Source organism: Lepidothrix coronata, unplaced genomic scaffold (genome assembly GCF_001604755.1).
Source record: "Lepidothrix coronata isolate B3197 unplaced genomic scaffold, Lepidothrix_coronata-1.0 Scaffold54, whole genome shotgun sequence".
Taxonomy (NCBI): Eukaryota; Metazoa; Chordata; class Aves; order Passeriformes; family Pipridae; genus Lepidothrix; species Lepidothrix coronata.
In genome coordinates this window covers 4,588,192-4,610,021 of record NW_016690234.1, presented here as the reverse complement: position 1 = coordinate 4,610,021, position 21,830 = coordinate 4,588,192, and the positions used below count along the sequence as shown (strand labels likewise).

Here is a 21,830-nt window from a genome sequence, read left to right as displayed (position 1 = left end):
GAGTTTTATCTCTTTACATCATTATTTAACAGAAACTAAATCAGATTGGCTGCCTTCAAAACCACCAACAGGCCTAGCCAATTTTGGGTCCATGTGACTATATATATATTTTTTTACTATTCCAAAATTCAGGTGTTTTGCATTATGGGATTTTCTTCAGTGTCACTGTGGGGGGAGTTGCCCAGCTTTTTAAACAAGAAGTGATCAGTTAGCTCTTCCCCCTGCAGCTTGAGTTGCAAATTGGGCATCAGAGAGTAAAATTGAAGAGCTGGAGTGAGAAATACTCTTCTTGAGGAGTTTTCCCCTTCCTATGATTATGAATCCTGCATATTAACACTGTAGTCTGGATACCTCTTGGATTTCATGTCTTTAGGACTTTTCCTGTTCGAATGTGATGATTCACCTGGTACATGGTATGCATTTTTGTTAACATGTAAGTTGTACACTAAAGCCAGCTGGCTTGTCAATGTGAATATTTAAGAATTCCAAGTCACCTTTTGGTCTCAGAAAAAGGTAAATTAAAAGGATTTTGATGATTTTATCAATGAAATACTAACTAATTCTCCTTTTAAATTGAGTTGAGATTTGTGCAACAGAGATGTTGCCAGAGAAGGGCTAGCAGCCCCCAGCGCTCCGGGAGGGTTTCTCTCTTTTCCACGGCTTGAGTTTCATTAGTGCCTTTAACTCCAGCCCTCGGAACCTCTTCCCACGCGGAAGCGGAGTCTTTAGGTGCCGAGGGAAGCCGCTCCCGGGGCACCCGGACGCTCCTGCCGCTGGGTAACGTAACGCGCTTGGCTTTTTTCGGGGGGAAGAAAACAAAAAAAAAGAAATAGGGATTTTCTTTCTCGTACCTAAGGGCCTTCCCCCGGCCCCCGTTCCCTGAGCGGAGCCCGCCCCGCGTTCACAGCGCTCCCCCGGCTGGGCCGAGGGGGCGCCGGGGCCGCGGAGGCGCAGCTGCCCCAGGGGCTGCGCTCCCTCGCCCCAGCCCCGGCGCCCCCGCGAGAGCCCACAGACCCTTTTCTCCCCCAGCCTTTCCGAAGCGTTTCCCTGAGGTGACGGGCTGTGCGGCGGGCGAGGCTCCCCGGGACACCCCTCGGGCCGGCGGGGCGGGGGTTCCCCGATGAGCTCGGGCGCTGCCCCGCCCGCCTCGGTGCCGCCGCTTCGCTCTGCGCTTCCCTCGGTGCCGTCGCGGAGGTTGGTGCCGGCGGGAGGAGCTGCCCGTGCCTCCTGCTGCGCGGAGGGTGCCCGGGCCGTTCTCCCCTCGCTGCCGAGGGGCTTTCCCGTTCCCATCCTCCTCTCACCCCCGAACGGAGCTGCGGAGGCCGGGGACGCCGTCCCCGTGCCCGCGGGATGCGGTGCCAAGGGCCGGCTCGGGGCTCCCCGCCCCGTCAGGCGGAGCGCCCGGCTGGCTGCCTGCGAGGGAAGTGGGGGAAAGGGAAGGGAGGGGGGGGGGAATAATTTGCTCTGGAAACACGGAATGTTAAATTTCCCGTTACTCGACACCAGACCGTGGGGACGGAGGGAAGTTACCTCTCCCCAGAGCTGTCCTGGCAAGCGCACAAAGGTGCTCGCGTCGCCTCGCAGCTGGAGCCGCGCTACCTCGCTGCAATTACCCAGCGCAGCGTTTCCTATTCACAGACACTGAATTAATCCTTAGTCAAGAATAGATTTTTTTTTTTACGGTTTTGTTTTCGCAGCCGCATTTTCCTCATTAGAAACAAAGTTTTCTTCCCCCTTTCCCCTCCTCCCCCTCCGTCTCGCCCATCCCAATTTTATCATCCATTAAAATAAAGGGTGGGGTGGTGTATTTTTTTTCCTTTCTTTTAAGCGCCAACGATCGTTCATTTAATCATCCCGAGTAATTTTCTTCACCCAGAAACAGACGTGATTTATTTAAAAATTGGGCTAATGTGCGAAGCTTCCCCGCTTGGGAAGGGCCGGCGGCGGAGCGGCCGGAGGCGGCCGGCCCGTGCTGGCCGGGACACCGCAGGGCTGCCCCTCCCGCCGGGCACTGCTGCCAGCCCACGGCCCGGGAACCTGGGGTTTCCCCGAAAGCCGTGGGAAGCGAGGACGCGGCGCTCGGCGGAGCGTGGAGCGCAGCTCGGCCGCGGAGCGCCCGGCGGGTGTCACTTCACGGGGCGGACTGAGGAGGTGTTGGGGGACAGGCGGAATGAGAGGCTGTAAAGGGGGTGAAGGGCTCACCCGAAAGACCCTCTCCGGCGGAGAGGAGAGAGAGGATCGGGGCAGCACATGAGATGGGCAGGAATGAGGTTTCTGTGTTTGCGAGGCAGGGCTGAGAAGGGAAGGGAAGCAGCAAACTGCCTGGCTTATTTCGGGTGCTGATGACGACCAAATCCCAAACCCTTCTCTCAGGGAAAAGTCAGTTGAATATCAGTGTTTCTTCCGAGGCTGGGCTGTGGTTTGAGACTTAAGAACAGGTTGCAACTACTCCCCGCTGTAGCGAGCAACAAATGTCTCGATTTGTTCTTGCTTTGGAAAGAATATTTGCTGACCATCAAAATGCAACAGTTGCTGCTTGTTTTGACCTTTTCTGTGGGGCATGCTTCTTGCTTTTGAGAGTCCTGAAGTCACAAACTACCTGGCTGTGTCTTTGCAGGAGGCCAGTTTTACTTGGCAGGAGAAGGTGAGACTTTGTAACATGACAGTTGTTTTTTTGTTGTCTCCTTGCCAGTGTTCAGTAGCTCTCCAGGTTTGTTTTCCTGCCAGCGTTCAGTTCTCCAGGTTTGTTTCTCTGTGGTCGGGTCTTGTTGTGGTTTTGGGGTATTTTTTGGTCTTTTTTTGTTTTTAAATCAAACTAGCGTTTTTTTGTTTGGTTTCCTTCTCTCATGAATATGAGTTGACAGAAGTTAAAATAATGTTTTGCAAATAAGTGGGTACAGTTATTTATGCCAGCTGGAAGCAATATGTCTCTTAACTGCTGAGTTGAAATATAGTGACTTAAAGATTTCACCTACAACATGGTCTCTTATATAAATATGTATCTCTAGACAAAATGTTAAGGAGGAGTAGAGATTTGGAAATATTAATAGGAAAGAACAGGAATAATTGAAAACTATGCAACTTCAGCTGAGACCAGAGTTACTGACAGCTGTGTTTATGATTTTCTGATTTGATATTTCTGGGTTTTACATCCAGGTTATAGTTAATATCGGAATGGTTATCCTGACTACTGTCAGTGGCCTAGGAGATGCCTGGAAGATGGTGAGTGCATGGTGATTCCTTCCTGGGAAGATCTCCTTGTTCCAGGGATGAGAGATACCAGGAGGCCCTGAACCACACGGTGGCTGAAATATTTCACAGGTAAGTGAGATATAGGAATGTTAGTAATTAAAATGATGTTTCTGGCTCAAATTGTGGTTGGTTTGTTGTTTTTTTTTGTCCTACCACAAGTTTCTTCAGTTTCCATTTTATCTTCTGTTTTAATTTAGCCATGTATTTTTGAATCCACAGACTAAATTTCTCAAGAGGAAAAATTTCTCAATGATGTGGGAAGGGGAGCAGTAGAGTGAAAACAGGAGAGCAGGAAAGAGGAATTTTCTTTAGTGCTCAAGTCTGTCTAGCACTGTGGGAGTTGGTGAAGAACATGCGCATGAGGGTTAGAGTTGTTCTCTGCAATGCTCTGCGTGGTGGGCGAGGCCAACATCTTGTATGTGGCAGACTCAGAGCACACAGTGCAGTGTGAGAACAGCTGATACAGAGTTGTAGAGTAGGAAAGTGATGTCATCCTTCTTTCAATAATTAGTTAACCCAAACTGCAAGCTCTTCTTACCTTTCAGAAGTTATTGTCACCCTTGGAAAGAACTTCAAAATCGGGTTAGATGGACACCAAAAACATTTGCATGCCCACATTAGACTTGGTCACCTGTGGTAATGAGGAAGGTTCTCACTGGAATGATCAGCCCTGAAACTTCTAGTGTCATTTCATTTCAAAAGTAAGAAGTCTCTCCATGTTAGCAGACATTCACATCATCTGTACAGACAGCTCTCTTGACCAGCGCAGTGCTGAAGTGCAAAGGTCTATTTTCATTATTTAAAGGTCTTAAAAATGCAGCATCACAATGTCAGGTGGGTGTAGCAGAAGCCCTGCAGCACCTGGCATCAGGTGGTGCAACACGAGAAGTATTTAGAATTGAATATGGAATGCAAAAAATGAAGTGGTCTGGCACACTGTAACAGATTTAACCCCACTGGTCACTATTTCTTTCTTTCTTTTCCCCCATCTTTTCCGAGGAAAATAATTTCAAAGTGAAGCCAGTGAAACTAACTCGATGAATAATATTAAAAATTCTTTCAAAGCAGTGCCTGTTTTGAAAATGAGTTTCCTTTAGCAGTGAGTAATTTTAAATTGCTTTATTTTCATCAGGATTTTAAAATGTCAGGTAATCCATAGTGAAGCTAACATTTGTTTAATATGTACAATAGCTAAGTGGATGTTCAATGCAAAATGTGCATTCGTATGAACCCCTATCTGTCTGTTGGTTAGAGGATCCAGAGAATAGCAAACTACAGAGAGAGACAGAACAGATTTCAAGGGTTCATATGTCTGTTTAGTTGTCTAGACTGAATACCAAGTCTTCTCAGCAACTTGTGTCAGAGCTGCTGCTGAGAACGGTGCTGTCTGTGATCTTAGGTCACTAGTTAGCTCGGTTGTGGGGAACCCTTAATACCAGCATAGGCCTCTGGTGCTGATACATGTAAACTAAGTTAAACCCCTGTTAGCTGAGCTTATTTTGGCTTCTGACACTGGTGAATGCCTGAGTGCTGTACAGACAATTTCTGTAATGCTGTGTGTGGCAGTTTTAAGGTGCTACTTTCTTTCCCTTTCAGTCCAGATGCTTATTCCTATCCACTGAGATTTCTCCCCCCTTCTGTATTTGAACGGGTGGAATAGGACTCTTCATCCATAACACCACAAAGACAGTGGGATTTCTTATTTGGTGAACAAGCCCTTAGGATAGGGAAGAGTCCAAACAGTACTAGGCAGGTTTGTAAAGCTTGAGATCATCTTACAAAAGGAGATTGAGCTTATGTATCTGTGAGTCAGGCGAAAAAGAATTCATAAAGCAATGGCTTGTTTGAGCCAGAATTTCATGAGGTGTTACCTTCCAAACCAAGCCTCTTAAAGGGACAACTGTCTACAAAACAGACTTAGCTTGAAGTGCCACTGAAGGCATTTTTAAGACAGTATGTCTAATTTGCACTGAAGCGGAGGGAGAACACTCTGTAATTTGTCCTGTTGTGACAGAGCACAGCAGTAGCAGCTTAAAACACTGAGGTTATTACTGCAGCAGTCTCCTTACTGACATTAGATGGTCACCTAGAGTCAGAGTCACTTTTCTTACATGACTTATAGAAAAAGTAGACTGGGCTCCTGTGTTCTCTCCTGGATTTGAAGAAGTTATTAAACCAATTCCCTCTTTTGAAAGCCGTAAGCATTCACGCTGGTATCCTCAATAAAGCTGGGACACAAAAAAAAAAGCAAACAAACCAGTCACAGTAGCATTCAATGCACTTAAACTTGGAGGAAATGAAAATCAATATTTGTCAAATAGAGGGAAAAGGTAAAATGGACTGAGGAAAAGTGTCCGACTTTCTTAAAAGCCATTAGTGAAAATGAAAAGTTGACAGCAATAGTGAAATTTAATTCCTACACAGGATTTTGTTGTTCTCACTCTCTATCTGCTGATGTATGCACTGGCTTGATGCACACATATTCCTTTATTGTTAGTGCTGTTGAATGGAATTTATTGCATTTTAATTATGAGTGATTTGGAACCTTGGAGGCTTATGTAAACGTTTTGCATGTGGTTAAAATGTGAGGGGATAATTTAGGAAATGGAAGTTTCATCTGGTTCTGGACACATGTGACCTTGGCCAGTTGCTCTAATCTCTTGATGTGTTGTGTAAAATGATGCTAACAACAGTTCCTTACCTTTAATTTTTGCTTATTTTGGATATTTAGATAGGAAACTGTTCAGATTTAGGTAGGAAACTGTTCAGACTAGTCTTTTACAATGTGTGTATATCATACATGGCTACTCTCTGGGAATATAAATGGTTGTAAGATAGCCAACACAAACCAGCTATTTTGCATTTCAGCATCTACCAGAACACCTGGAAGTGCTCTGCTGGTACCTCAATACATTATTTGCCACTTATTAGATGAAGTTTCAAAGTTAATCCTATCTTATACATGCTTACATTTTTACTGTATTTGTATGATCAAAGCATCAGATTTTGCAAAATGTCTCAAGAGGTACTGTATTTTTGATAAACTGTTGGATGTAATCACAATCTTTTAAAATTTTCCTTGTAAGCAAAATGTCCCTTTATCTTGGGAACAGTATAAGGAAATAGTGGTTGCATTTGCTGCCTTGCAAACAAGTGCCTGTAGCTGATTTCCAATTTCAGTGATATTTATATAGTGATAACTTTCAGCCTGGACTCCAGGTAATGAGTTCTCGTTACATATTTCCCATATATGAAAAAAACAGTAAAAAAAGTATGTGAAATTGTAAAAGTCATATTTAATCAGAAAAAAAAATGCTGGATAATGCATAGTATGACAATTTAGGGCCAAACTTGTTGCCTGAGTGATTGTCTGGTTTGTTTGAGGGTAGTGTGTGAGGTAGGCAGGAAGATGTGAAAGGGCTCATGGCCAGTGTGTTGTAGTGGAGAGTTCATTGAAGTAAAGTGTGAAAATTGGAGTCCTCTGCATGTGTTTTTGGTGCAAGTCTCCAATATTTTCTGGTCCTCTTTTTTTTTTTCCCCAGAGAGCATACATCTCCATGTTCTATATGAATTGCAAGCACAGTAGTGCAGCCATGTGTGGAAAGGCAGCTATATAGGTGTGTCCATTGTCTGCTCTACTGTTGAGCCCTAGGAATGATGTAAAGACAGGAAATATTTTTGGATCCTGTGGGAGATTTTTTTCTGCTTGACCAATTTGATCTTTTTAACTTGAAATATGGCTTGAAAGGTTAACTCTGGGTTTTGAAACACTGTCCATACAAGTCAGCAAGTTACACTTAGATGTTCTGTTCTTAACTGTCTTGTGGAGGAACACAATGGAGTGAGCTTCATTTCACCAGGAATCTGAAGTAACCATCAACTAAAGCCTGAAGTCCTGGTTTTATCTACTGCTCATCTTGAAGGACTTACTTTTTAGTTGAAAATTAGATATTGACAACATTAACAAGAAGAACATGGCTAGCAATTTCCAACTCGCCAGCCCTCCACCTCTTTTACAATTTGACCTAAATTTGAAACTTGTTTGATGGTTTATTTTGCTATTTCAATTTATATAATGCTCAATTTAAACCATGCCAAAGAATCATGACTTTCAGAAAGTGCTACTCTGGCTAATAATCAAGCTTTTAAAAACATGTTGACACAAAGTCACTTAAAATCATGGCCCAAGTCCCATGATAGTGGATAGTTATGAGCTAACATCCTAAACAAACACACTGAGATCACCCTAGTGCCTCCTGTCTTGTCTGGCCAGCAGTTTCCCCAAAAAAGGTAATGATTTTTTTTTTTTTTAATTCTTATCAAAGGAAAGTGATTAGTTTGTTGTGTGATGAGTCTTTAGGTACACAAGCAACGGGGGCCATGTGCTGACAGAGCCATGAGGCAGTCAGGCACCTGTAGCTGACAGGTGGGGAGATGGAAGCAGTATACTCTTAGTTCTTTGTAGAGGGCCAAATCTAGGCTGCTGCATTTCCAAATAACATTTTTGGGAGATTTGACCTTAGGCAAATGAAATTACTATACAGCTAATTACTGTAGAATGCTCTGAAGTAGCAGGGAGTCCTGTGATGATGTGATCTGTCTCTCTTTAGGATTAGTAGTTGTCTCTCGTCTTCCACCTCCTCATTTCTTTCTTTCTTTCTTTCTCTCTCAGGGTTTAAGGCTCTGTGTCATGTTGACAGTTACTGGAAAGGGTTCTAACAGCAGTAGAACTAGTGAAAGACAAGACTATTTATAGGAAACAATAAAGTAAAAATAAATGTAAGATTAAATATCAGTAGCTACCAGCTGTAGCACCTCTTCTCCCACTGCTGTTAAGTAGTAAAATCAAAGCATAATTTGGAAAGGATCCCTGCTGGAATTGGAGTAACCAGTTCATTCTGCATGCCAAAGGGAAGTTGAGATGTTCATTTACAGGATAGCATTTCCTCAGCTTCTGCAGAACCAGCCCCCAGCTGGGATTAGAAGCTCGCATGCTGTAGGAAGTGAGATTTTTCTGACTGGGTGTAAAACTAAGCTTTTGGGGTCTCGTGGTGAGTGGACATTTAGAGTCTTTCCAGTGCCACCATAACTATCTAAAATGATGGGATGGACATGCATCTATGAGGACAGATCTCCAGGACAGGAGACTTTGAAATGGCTGAGGTGCAGTGAAATGGCTCAGTCCACCCTGTCAGTCTTCATAGTATAAGAAGTGATGTGCAGAGAAGCTTTTGGCTACAGCAGTGGCAACCATGGAAATTTCTTGGATGAGTTTGTCCTAAATCAAGGTCTGATCTCACTTTGTTTCTCCTCAGCAAATCAGAGTTACAGAAGTCTCAGGCTATGCTCTGTACCCTTTTCTGTATACCAGAGCCCAGCTTGGACTCTCTTTAATACTATGTATTTTCTGTTTTGGTGGAAATAGTTAATCTAGGCACACTGCACAAGTCTTAAAAACTGCTTTTAGTTCTCTCTACCCCCCATCCATTTATTTTTGATATATAGTTTTCTTCTTTATTTTATCCTGAAAGACTTATGTGGATGTAGCACTGTCCTTTTAAATGAATTAATTTTGGTATGGGAAGATTTTGCTGTCTTCTCCTGATTACATTACAAACAGAGTTTGGCAGATTTGGGGGTTTATTTCTGAGGAGAGTGAGAGTACAGTGGCTGCTAGTAGCTGTTGAGCCTTTTGCTAGTCTCGTTTAGTTACTATTCAATCTCTTCAATCTCTTCTGTTCTTTGTTATTTTCAGGTATTCATGGTTGATTCTTCTCTTGAGAAAGATATTAATGCCATTATTGCTTGCCTGCGTTAAAGTATTTTTAAATACTAGATTTCCCTGGATTAACTTGCAGAGCAATAACCCCACTTTAAAAGAAATAAGAGAGAATTCTAAATAATATTTCACAGGATTTTTTCAGCAGAGGGAGTGTTGATTCCAGAAGAGTTTATGTCACACTGCTGAAAATCTGGACAAGTCATTGCAAAAGACTTGAAATAGAGAGTTAAACTATTTAAAAGGGGTCAAATGCTGCTACCAGACTTAATCTTTATAAAATCAGAAATGTTACCTCCTTCTGGTTCAGTAATGAACCTACAGTGACTCATCAGGGTGATGTTGTGGCTTTTTCCCTTGCTATTGTAGAGCACAGTATTGATCAGACTGTGAAATAATACAACAGCTGAAGCTCAGGTAGCAAATATGCATTGGATTGATCTCCTTTTACTAAGCCTCCTATATCCCAGCATTATTTATGGCAGAAGCATTGAGTCTGGAAAATAACTTTGATAAATACCACCTTGTAGCACCTGTTTAAGTGATGGGATAGAAAACACTCCCTAGTTTGTTAACTTTAAGTATTGGGAGTAGAAGTGATGTGCACATAATAATATTATGATTCATACAAACCACTTTTCAACCAACTCGATATATTTCATTACCTCCTTTTCAGCAGAAGTATTGATTTTTGTTTTGTGGTTTTATAACACAATTTCAAGGCTGTTGTAGTTTAATGAGCCATGTTCTTATGATGTTTAAAAAGATTTGAAGCATTTGTTGAAATAAATATTATGGATTGCCCATCTCTTGTCACCTCTTCTTTCTCTCACCCATATAAACCCAGCAGAAGAATGAATAGGGCAGCCAGCTATGTGGCTTTTTGTGTTTGAGATCAAAGTGCTACTGGGGAACAATAGCAGGCCACACTTCTGTGTTCGTGACCACACACAGCAGCACCTGCAGAGCAGTAAAATGTCATCGTTGCTTCTGCAGTTTGAGCACAGAGGAAGCACCACTGAGGTGGCAGATGATTCTAATAATACTTGATGTGAATTGATGGGGAAGGAGGACCATAACACAGAGGGCTTTTTATTATAAGCCTTGACTTCCCAAGCTGTGAACAACAGAACACTGCACCTGTGGACTTTCTTCAAATCAACCATTATGGAAAGTGACAGATTTTATTAACTTAAGGAAGAACTTTTCAACATAGAAAAGTTGTAGTTTATTTTCAGGACATGAAGGAAAAAAGCCCTGATATATTACATATTTCTCACTGCTCATACTTTTCTAGTGTGCTATAGTAGAATCACAGGAGCATTATTAGAAAGACTTCGTCTTTTTCTCTGTTTTTGTAAGATAAAAAACATCTATGGGATTTTTTTTTTCACTTTTACCAATTGCTTCATGTCTTATGTTAGATGAGCAATGGAATTAGCAAGAGAATAAATCTATTGGTTGAAGAGATATAAGTGATAATTTTAAGAGCTATATAAGATGGCTGGAGTTCCGTAGAAAAAAGACTTGGGTGGAAAAATACCTCAAATTATCCAAATAGAAGTAATTTATACTAGGCAGTGTCTGTGTGCACAGATCTTTGGGAAGGTTCTGGGGGGGCAGAGTACTGGACATGAGGGCTGCAGGACTGTAGTGTTGGCAAAGGCATATGCAGGTAAATGAGCTGATGTGGGTTTGGACAATGCAGAGTTTACTTTCAACTCCAAACAAGTCAGGTTATTGGTTTTATTTACAACAACAAAGCACCACTGCTTGAAGACTTCTAGTATTTCTGTGCTGGGATTATGACAATATATCAGTTTGATTTTTAGAAAGAAATAGAACAGCATCTGTATTTCTTTCTTCAGGTGACCATTGTGTGCCCTGTAGTGTAACACAGAGATACTGCAAGAGTTGGAAAGATTATGTGGCTGGTGGTCTAATACTAGACTGATTCCTGCCTATATCATAAATTAACTAAGTGCAGGGTCTGATTTATTTTGAATTTTTCTCTTATTTTTATTTAACAGAATATGTGGCCACATTCTGACTTTATTATGGCTGCAGTGTTTTTGCTAGTCATAGACACAAGCCTCTGGTACCCATATGAATCAAGTAACATCCAATTTTTTGTGTAGGTGCAGTTAGTACCCTGATGATGATATAATTCAGGTTGCCTTAAAAACAGAACACATGTAAAAAGGGAAGTCAATATGAGCATTTTATTGTCTTCATATGGATATATTTTTTACAGTCACTTTTGAAGGAATCAGAAATTGTAATTCATGTAAAATTAATGGCTAAGAGTTGACAAATCAAGCATAAAGTCAACTGGATCATGATTATTAGCTAAAAGCATAGTGCTTTCTGGTGATTCTTTTTGTTCTAAAAATAAGTCCTGGATGAACTGAAAATCATTTTGCAGGAAACCCTTAAGTAAAGTGGTCATGCAGAGTAGTTGGTGGAATATTACGCTTTTCATTTGCACAAACAGATGGTAAGCTTGGCCTTAGATTTAATCAGGGTTGACAGACAGGTAGTACTTTTGTATATTTTGGATGGAAACTTCTTTTCAGAGAGACACAAACTGCTTCATTGAATAGTCTGTATACCAAGCAAGAGAGGTATTTAGCAGATAGTCTTATTAGCCTTACTGTTACCTTAACTTACTATTAGAATTAACTCACACAAGAAAGCTGCTGATTTATTTAGTCAACTGCAAAAACTTTTTTTCAAATTTATTCTTTTCTCCTCCTCCTCCTCCTTTTTGGCAATGCATGTAGCAATCCAGAACACACAGAAATGTGGCTGCGATTGAACTTGTAAACAAATAACAATTAACAATTCAGGATTCATGAATCTATGGCCATATTCTTTTTAGCTAACCTTTTAGATAAGATTTTGATATCATTTGTTTCTCTTTCCCTCCCAAAACTTAATACCTGGTAACCTAAGCACATACAATCTGTTTCAGAAGGGAGATTCAAGCAAGTGCAGCCACTGGTGTGTTTTAATGTCACTGCAGAGATTATGTTACCTTCCTAGTAACAAAATCTTTTTTTCTCCCCTTCAAATGGAAGTCCCCTGATACCCTTGTCAGAGACCATTTGTTATGTCGAGTTTTGTGAAGCAATCAAAATTAATTCACAGTGATCTTTTCACCCAGAACCCCCAGCTTCAAATAATGGGCTTTCTCAACAGGTGCTCATTGTGGCAGTTTGACTCCAACTTGCCAGACTAAAGAGTTTATTCTTTAGCCATATTTAAGAATAAAATCCTGAGCTTGTAATTTACTAATCTTAAACAGCTGCCCAGGAAGGCACACCTGCTTAAAAGAAGTATTTCTTGTGTCTTTGGGATCTAAAACCTAAAGATGTTTCCATATTTGTCTATTTCTGTACTTAATTAAAATCTCATACACAAGTCACCACAAAACCTGTCCAACAATCATGCCACGTAATATTGCAGACTTACTAGGAGTCTAATTGTGCTGATTATTCTTGCAGAGGAGCAAAATTTCCCCTGAAGATAAAACAAGAGAATTAGAATTTTTTTCTTTCCCCTGAGTTAGGTTTCATTGTGAAATGAAACAGAAGTAAAATAAAACAACAGTATTCAAGGTAGCACTAATAAACTGTACTCATTTTGGCTGTTAAGAACTTGGACAAATGTTTGCTCATCTCTTACAGGTACTGTTTAAATATGTTTCATATAAGCTTTAAAGCAAAAGTCAAAATGATACTGAATCATATATTTATATATATGATATTGATATCAATACCTGAGCTGCTATTAGTACCAGTATATCATATTTTAATTCCTTTACCTGTACATAGGCAGGTAATTTATGAAGTACTTTGCCAGTAGAAAGGTATCCCTATGGAGGGCAAAGCCATAGTAGTCCAAGCACTACTATTATAATTGTAGTAGGAGATACTGTTGTCAAAGTTATCACATTAAAAAGCAGATTAAGCTATAACCATGTCCAAAATGCTACAGTAGTTGAACCTATACAAAAGAATATGTTCAGCTGGCTTTACCATACTGATATTAAAGCAGGGTAAGAACTTCTAGGAGCATCAGTGTAGTACCAGAACATATGAAGTGTCTACAAAAGAAGAAAAAAGGGAATTAAAACAGTCACTAAAAATGTAATTCTGCACAGGGTGATAGTCACTTGTGTGGCATTTAAGGAAATTTGCTTTGTGTGTCACCCTTAACATTTCCTAGTATCTTATATTTATTTCAGCTTGTTTAATGAGTTGTTGCAAGATTTTTCAATGGAAGAAACGGATTGTTTAGGCTACCAAACTAAACACCAAAGCATTTATACTGTTGTCTGTGTGAAGAAAATGTTACTAACCTGTGAAGCACACTAAACAATCCTATTGAATTCCATAAAGTATTTGTACCAATGGAGAATCATCCATTTATATTCACGTTTTCAACCATATTGAGTAAGATTTTCATATGCCTAACCTGAAAGCATACCCAGTAGATTTTGGAAACATGGAAGTGGGTGAAGTGGAATAGTGGATAAATGCTTATAGACAACTTATAGCACCACAAGAAACTATGCTGTAGCAGCATGTTGATGTAGAGATAGATGGTATTTTGTAACCAAGGAAGCTTTGTATAATCTCTCATCTTCCCATTAAAAAAAAAAATCACAGTGCTGAAGGTTTAAAAACCAGTTAAAACATAAACAAACAATGCAATGATTTCTTCCTAAAGCTGCTAGCAGTATGACTTACCAGCTGTTACATGTATGTATTTGCTCCAATGGAATATTTAATTTCAATATAGCTGACTAGTTTATTGTTGTTGATGCTGTAATGGATTACTTTCTGCAATTCAAGATGTGAATAAGCTATATGTGCTCATTGACTACTCTAACCATTTGGAGGCTTGGGAAATGAAGTTAACTGCTGTCAAGTGTTGCTGATGAAAAAGTGAAATATATAACTCTTTCTACTTGCTGAATTAGTCAATTCTAGTGCTTCCTCTTCTCTCTCCACTTCCCAAAGGTTGCGTTACCCACCTGGCTTCAAAACATAACTGTTTCTCACATCCTATGCCATCTTAGATGACAGTCTTCTCTATTCTTCCAAACTTCTAAGTTTCTGTTACTTTCTTGCTACAGCTTCTTTTACCACAGAGAAAAGTGAGATCAATTTATATAAACAGTACAGGCAATATTATGGTTTCAAATGTAGGACATGCACTGGTGTCAGCCACATCCAGACCTGCAGCACATTTCTGTCTCTGTACTGGAGTGTAGAAGGATTTTGTTGACATGTAGATTTCATATGCAAGGGGGACATGAGCATACATTTGATTTCAACTGAAATATTTTACATTTGTGCTATTTGTCTTAATGAACATTTTCTGAACTTTCGTGGACGTGGCTTTTCTGAGAAAGCAATTTTGTATATGTACATAAGCCTGCTGTTATACCTCTCCATCTGAAGATGGGGTCACCCCTCCTCACCACATTTAGTCGAGTGAAAAGGACATTTTGGGCAGGTGTGGCACCCTCTCCTTTGCTGTGGTCTTGTGGCTGGGGCCGATGGGGTCTGAGAAGACCTCTGGTACTGTGCAGGGTATTGAAACATAGAAACAGTCCCTTTGCCATGTGCCTGCCCTCCAGTGTGCCAACCATCTGGGAGTGCATGTGACCATCCCTTCCTCTGCATATCTCCCTTCACAGCCCTACACAGAGAAACCTTCTCACATCCCTGACACCCAGCAACACAGCTGTTCACTGTAGAACACTTTCCAGTAGTTGAATTCACACCTTTTTTCCTTTATGGGTGCATATATGTATACAGAGGAATAAGTATCTTTAAAAATATGATTTATCTCATGAAGACTTGCCAGTATGTGAATTATGGTGCACTAAATTCAAGACAACTGTGTTGACCTAACCCTGTTTCATTACTTGCATAAAAAGTAGTGAGAGGTTATTCTGTCAGGTTACTTGGGTATTATGAGCCATTTCTAAGTATTTACTAGGTATAAGGTCATTTTGTTAAGATAAGCATTATCTTAACAAAAGGTCTCTGGCATTGCTTCATGTGACCAGGCATGCTGGGATAAATATGTGAACTCCTGGTAAATAAGACCATTTTAGGTATGAATTCTTTTTATAAAGCTTGTTTGTTTCTTGAGTTCTTGTATTTATGTTTTCTCTTCTTTAGCAACAATTCTGATGATTTAAGGACTTAAAATAATATGCGATTCTTTCTTTTAATAATGATTTAGATTAGCTGTCAGAATAGTCCATGACCAAAATACTGAAATACAAATACAATTAGAAAACATCTTGGTTTTGTGTTTGGAAATGCATATCTTAAATTCTGAAATAACATTTTCTAATTCGTTTGTTCTAAGATATTAAATTGAGTTAATTTCCTCCACTAGTACCCTGCCTCATATATGAGTTAGAAATACTGATGTAGTGATGTATATTTTGATGAGAACATCCCACCTATGCAGCTCAGATCTTAATGATGATTACCAGCTGGAAAAGCAGAGATGCATTCAAATTCTCTTCCTCAGTTTTCCGTGTGTTTAACAGCAAAAACTTCCTGCCAAGGGAATTATTGTGACTTCAGCAAAGGACCAAATGTGCAGTAAAATGTAAATTAGGGCATTTTCACTGAAGCTAAACTTAACTGAGAACCTGCACCAAAATATATATCTATACATATGCCTTGAGTTGAACAGGTGGTTGCACCTGATCTACACAGGTCCCTTCTAAGTGAAATCCTTCTATGTTTTGAAGTGTATGAGTAGAAGCAATGTTACACATATGAAAGACAATTATGTGAATGTTTTGGAAATCAGGCTGAAGTCAAGGAAAAGGGAGGCTCTAGGCTCCTGTCTTAAAAACTGCTTTTCCTTTTCATTTTTCTGTGAAATGTAATAGTCAAGTAATGTTTTTGTAAAGTGCCTTATGAAAGTCTGATAGCAGTACAAGGCTCTTTGAGATGGCAGAGAAAGGAGGAACAGTGTCTCTTGTCTGGCTACATTACAACAGGACAGCCAATGACATTGTAATTTGTAGGAATCTTTTCTCCAAACGATGCAAAGAGCAGTGATTGTCCAGAAAGAAATCAACAACTTGTCTCTTAACAGGGCATCTGTGTTTCCTTCCTTCCTTGTAGTTATGGCTGCTTACTCCTTACTTTCAGTGTGGGTAAGATGTGTAAGCCTGGTTGGGATTCGTGGAGAAGAGCAAAGGCAGATGGGGTGGTGCTGAACATTGCTCTCTGAGGGACATGACAGGACTAAAAGGCAAAGAGAGTGTAAATTACATGGTATATAATTTTAAAATATAAATTTCATGCTCTAATCAGTGCAATGATCATTGGTGTGCCACAGAAGCCACTTCTGTTGTCTCATTGTAGAGACTGATTCATTAACTCAAGTTGTTGAAGGTCATTTATTGGAAGTCCACTATAAAATGGCAGCTGTAGTTGCTGGGGTTTGTTTTTTCTCATATCAGTTTTTGCACTCTCAGTATTCTTAGTTTTCAGTTTTAGCTGTTTTTCCTTTCAGCTGAGGTAGAGTTGCCTTCCTGTCTGTCCAGTCTTCTGAAATACTTTAACTACTTTTCTTGTAAGGGAAAGTAGTGTAGAAGGAGCTGGGGCTGTAATGTAATAACTCCTGTGTACCACTGGATGGGGTTTGAGGCAGTGTGCAGTTCTGGGTGAAGTCTCTGCCCCAAGTCAAGGAACAGCTTCTTGTGCAACTGAACATAAGAATCCCAAGGCCATTTTAGTGATCCAAGATGAAACTTTCTGTTCTTCGTGTTTATTATAGACTGTCAGAATTTAAAAATGTTTAGAAATAAGAAGTGCAACAAATATGCTCAAATGTGTTCATTCTGGGATGATGAATGAAAGGTTTCCCATACTGATGTTAATTCAACTTTACCGTTATTGCCTAGAGTGACCTTTAATTCCATTCTTGTTTTTTTAATTAAAATGGGTGGGTTACTCTGGACTGGATCTGACTTATTTTCTCCTACTGAGCAATTCTTCACACTGTTGGTGGCCACTGAAACTTAAGGAGGGCCAGATTTACTGAGTTGTTGTTGCACAGCAGCACAGGGCCGGGTTTTGCTACTCTTTCCTGTATGTGCTAGTGTTATAAGCTTATTTTAGGCTAATGGTGTTCTAGGATTGGAATAGTATATTCAAATGCTTATTCTGAAGTTAAAAACCTTCAGATGCACCAGGATCCATGTTTTATTCCCAGTTCCCTCCTTTACATAAAACACACAATGTATCACTTGTGTAAATAAAATCTTGGAACATTTTCCTCTGTGTTTCTGTAGGAGTGAGTTGTGTAATCTTCCCAGATTCATAAACCACCTTTTACAGTTAATTTTAACTCAGTAAAATATATGCCCTTGTTGTCAGCAGTGTCTGTACATCAATGTGCTGCCAAAGTATTATAGAAAATGTCTGATACTATGTTCTGTGTCTCTATTCTAACTGCTGGTTGAAAACCTTGACTGATGAAGTTTAATCTGCCTGTTAAAAAAAAAAAAGTCACACTCACTAGTACTACCTAGTTATTTATTGAATGCTCTTTTGGCCTCATTTTCCTTTGTATTATACTTATTTTAAATAAGGATTATTTAAATTTTGATTTAAATAATCGTGTTTTCTTAGACACATTACACTTGTGAAGACTCACAGTCTCAAATAATGTTGAGAATTTGCAGTGATAATAAGTCCATATCTGCAACAGCTTGTGCCCACTCAGTCTTCAGATTGATTTGGTTTTGCCGGGTCGTTTTGGGGTGTGTGTGTGTGTTAGATTTTTGGGGTGGTGTTTTTTGTTGTTTCTGTTTTGTTTCACCAACAAAACTGAACTTAGAGGACCATGCTTTTAGGTCTTGCAGTTCAGTTGACCAATGTCTTTGGGGCAATGTGGAGCCATCAAAAGAAAGCTTCCAGAATAATAGCACCGGGTCAGTCGCTGCCAACCTGAATAACATCAAGGGCGCGCACTTGTTTTCCTCTCTTGTTCTACTGCACTGTTGAACAAACTAAGGAAAAAAATACCAGGAATTTTCTTCATCTCAGCATGGTAGGAGTTCTTTATGCCGGTCTGTGAAGAGGCAGAAATGTTTGTGATGCCTCTCCCTCTCTAGTTCAACTAAAGGTTCTGTCACCTTTAAAGGCAAAAAAAGGTGGAAATTGACACTCAACTCCTGCTAAAGGAGTGAAGTTTGAAAGACTAATTGTGAAATCTAATTCTGTACAAGCTTTGCCGAGCATGCTTTGACTTGGAATTGCTGTTTCCTAGGACTTGATAAAAATGACAGAGAATTCAGTGGAAACAGACCTGTTGACTCTCCTGGGCTTTGTATCTCACCCAGAAAGTGTATCACAAAACAATTATAAAAGTAGTGAATTACAGCACAAAGTCACCTTGAATCCTGAGCTGTTCCAAACGCTTTCAACTTACATTATTTTCCACCTGTGTCACTCTCCCTAACTATCTGTGTCACAAAGCATTATGCCAAAGACTTCAGCTGTAATTCGTTTTCTTAAATATCTGACTTTAAAATCTGTGTCAGGCAATTTGTATCATCTGTCAAACAACTGTCAGAAAGGGCCAAGAGGGAAACACCTGAGAAGAGCATAGTACTGAAAGATCTGTGTGTGGAAGTGCTGCATCCTGTGTGAACAGCTACTTGAGGAGATCCTGGAAAATCCAGTAACATTGTCAAGACTTTCTGTATCTGTGCAGACTGGAAATGCAATCTTGGATCGGGTTCTCTGGCTGCTGACTGGTCCCTGGTGACCTTGGACAGTTGGCTACTCCTTGCAAGAGCTTTATGGCTGCCTTAAAATGGCTCATAACCTTTTCCATCAGGAGCTGGAGTGTTACCCTGGCATCTTGGCCAAATTCCAATTATAGTTTATCCATTTGAAATTCTTCTAGGGTTTCATTTAATTATTCTTTGCAAACCAGTGCTCTCATTTTCTAAATAGAATCTTTAAACTGGTATTCCTTTAGTCGTGTGTAGTTCTTTAGTAAGGTGTAGAATAAGATACTATTTTTTCCAAGCAGGTTACACTTATTTTTTTCAGTCTACAGGAGTTTTCTATAAACTGTGATGATAGTTTTTCTTTGCCTCTTGCCCTGAATTTTTATGTGCCTTTTCTCCAGTCTTGAACAGTAACCACGTTTCATTCAAGTATTGTAGGTGTTTCACTGATAGCAGTGCTACATCCCTAGACAAAAATCTGATTGTGTGATAAAATCAGTAGTGGCACAGAAGTGTGGAGCCTCTCCAGCATTATGATTTTAGTTTGGAAAGCATAGGAGTTTAAATCTTTATGTAAAATATTTAGGTTAACTCTTTGGTTAAAATATAGTCTATGCTTTTACTGTAATGATTTTCTGGAATGTATAATTGTGCCTCATAATAAATTCAGTCCTTATCAGTGCTGTTAATAGTTGCTAAAATGAGTGTGGCCCTATTCAGTGGTGTAGAAAATCATCTTTCAAGTATTTGTTCTAAAAATGATGGGCTAGTGTCATGGCATGAAAAGCTATGAAGGCATTAATTGTCTCTTCTGTTACTTTGCTAAACTAATCCATATAAAAAGAGCAGATTAAATTGTCTGACCCTCATATATTTAATGATTGCTTCTATTTGACTAAGAAACATTTCTCAGGAAGCTGCTTGTCACAGGCTATCAATATTCCTTTCATCCCATGTTAGTTATCGGTGCACTTTGTTACTCTCCAAGATGGCCTGTCTCAAGTGGTTCTTCAGCTTGCACAGCAAGAAAATGAGATGCTAAATGGTTGCACAAACAATTTGATTGTAGTGTTTAATTCCTGCCCTATGGATTTCCAAGATTAGTAGTCCTTTCTCTTCTTTGGTTGTTATTATTTACCCTTCTAAGTGATCTTCTTGCTGCCAGAATTATTTTATTCCTTTTTTTCAAATTACATTTTCATGTCAACTTTCTGCAGAGAGTGCTGGACTTCTTATGTAGTCTTGTTTTAATAATTAAGCATGTCAGGATATTAGTATACACATCATGATGTGACTTGTTCACAGTTAACATTATGATCATCGCTGTACATCTGATAATACACACAGAAGGATGAGTAGTTAAGATATTTAAGGCTTTTCCCCTACCTTTTCTATCAGCTAGAAATTTGGATTTTATATAATGTGTGGATGTTGAGAACAAAACAGTGACTTTGGTATCTTTCATCTGGTGGTTGTTGGCTTGTTTAGATCCATTTTTAGTTTTTCAGCAATCCAAATTCTTACCATATTAGTCTGGTTTACTTATTTTGAGCACACGTTTATTGCATGCTGATCACCTTAGTAAATGTGGTCAAGGATTGATCTTGCAAAATACCAAATACTCTGCCAAAGAATCAGAACATTACTTAAGTGAACACATAGGAATTTAGAATTCAAAAGAGTATTCCCATACTAAAAATGAAGCAGGTGCTTATTTGCTTAACTGGAACCTCAAATGGACTTTGCCATGATGTGCTACTGTAGAGGCATCAGATAGAATGTTCTCAGTCCCTTCAAGTGTAATTTGCTTCCTCTTGCTTAAAGAAGAGCTACATTTTGCTCGTTTCATTTCACTGAATTTTGCTCATATAGCTCCGTTTGTTGAATGGGGAATTGTGTTTCTTTTTATCAGACATAGGGGAAATAATTTTCTTATATGATTTTGTAATTTAAGTACAGTTAGACTTTAAAAATAGTTAAGATTGAGTGTGACAACGAATCACCATGTTTCAAGGTGAAACACTCTGCAGAAAGCATTTTAAAGACTGTTACAAAACAACATAAGTATTATAAAGAATTGTATTTCCAACACACATATATTTGAACCTTTCAAATTTAAAATAGAGGGCCAAAATTATTTTCAAAATACTTGGTTGAAACTCTCATGCCCAAAGGGTTGTATACATAAACCCAAGGAGAAAAAAGGGAATTTTACTGTAAGTTACTCCTTAGAAAAAGATAAGATGGGAAACAGAAAGTAAGTAAGATTTTTCAGTGTTGTATGTTTAAAGAGACAGACATTACTTCAATCACATTGTAGTTTGCAAGAAATGTAATTGCTGTTCACACTTCTGGTAGGATCAAGTTTCATAAATATTTGCTATTTTTTAAGTTTTTCCTCCTAGATTGCCACTTAATTCTTCGGTTTTGTCATGTTCATTCTTGTGAACTCTTGATCATTCTTTCTGGAAGAAATCTATAGGAATGCCAACTTTACTGGAAAAAAAACCCCTTTAGTTCTGGCAACATATCATCTAAAAGCAATTAATACATGCAGGCCTGGTGTTAGGACTCTGGTGCATGAAAGTTCTTAAAAAGAAGGCTCTTCTGAGACTAAATCTGAAATAAACAGTTCAGAATATTATGCATCAATCATCTCTTTCAATGGCAGACAGATCATGGAAACGTTTTACTGCCTTTTTTTTAAATTTAATTTAGACTTTGAGATCTCAAGCCTACAATTAAAAAAGAAAGAAAAAAACCCCTAAACAAACACAAACCCGACAAAATAACACAACAGCTCTGACTTGGTTTATGCTTTTATGGGTGAGGAGGTTTGCAGGAGGGATCCCACTCCCCATCAGGTGGGCTGTGCTGCAGTCTGCTGCTGCTGGCAGTGCACTTGGCATCCTCTCCACAGAGGCTTGGCATTTCAGAACTATTTTAGAACTATTTCAAAACTATATCTTTAAAATGTTTTGTCAAAGAAACAAATCCAAGGGAGTC

At 39.5% G+C, this 21,830-nt stretch overlaps 1 long non-coding RNA gene across 1 annotated transcript in view; it reads left to right on the top strand.

Annotated features, from left to right (window-relative positions):
* Positions 1 to 2,149: 2,149 nt before the first annotated feature.
* LOC108497955 overlaps positions 2,150 to 21,830 on the top strand; it is a 182,144-nt gene continuing 162,463 nt past the window's right edge. The window contains exons 1-2 of the long non-coding RNA XR_001875019.1: positions 2,150 to 2,644; positions 3,157 to 3,321. This is a non-coding gene — a long non-coding RNA (uncharacterized LOC108497955). The remainder of the gene's footprint in view (positions 2,645 to 3,156; positions 3,322 to 21,830) is intronic.